Consider the following 599-nt stretch of genomic DNA (forward strand, 5'->3'; position numbering starts at 1 on the left):
CGGCGGCGTCGGCGTCGTCGAGATCGACACTCGCGGCGCGAGAAGTGAAACGAATAGTGGCGACGATAACTGATTTTTCATAAGTGTAGTATATATATAGGATGGGCCTTTTAGTACCGGTTGGTGGCTCCAACCGGCACTAAAGGCCAATTTTGGCCAGCCCAAGCAGTGGAAAACGTGGGCCTTTAGTACCGGTTGGTGGCTCCAACCGGTACTAAAGGGCAACACATTAGTATCGGTTGGAGCCTCCAACCGATACTAATGCCCGTGCGGTGCCACCCGCTATGCGCTACGTTTAGTCCCACCTCGCCGAGCGAAGGGCAGCCGCACTCTATATAGCAGGCTTCTGGGCCTAATTAGGGCGCGCTGCCCTGTGAGCCTGCTGGCCCTACTGGGTATGTATTTGCACACCCAAGGTCTGGCAGGCCCACCGGGCAGCGCCCCAACATGTTTTTTATAATTTTTTTCTTTTCTGCATTATTTATTTTCTTCTATTTATTTTTGAGTAATTTTATATAGTTATTTCTTTTTTGCTTTATTTTTTTCTTCTATTTATTTCTGAATAGTTTTTTTTGCTGTATTTAGTTCCTTCGTGAAGT

Source organism: Triticum aestivum, chromosome 6B (assembly GCF_018294505.1).
Source record: "Triticum aestivum cultivar Chinese Spring chromosome 6B, IWGSC CS RefSeq v2.1, whole genome shotgun sequence".
Lineage (NCBI taxonomy): Eukaryota > Viridiplantae > Streptophyta > Magnoliopsida > Poales > Poaceae > Triticum > Triticum aestivum.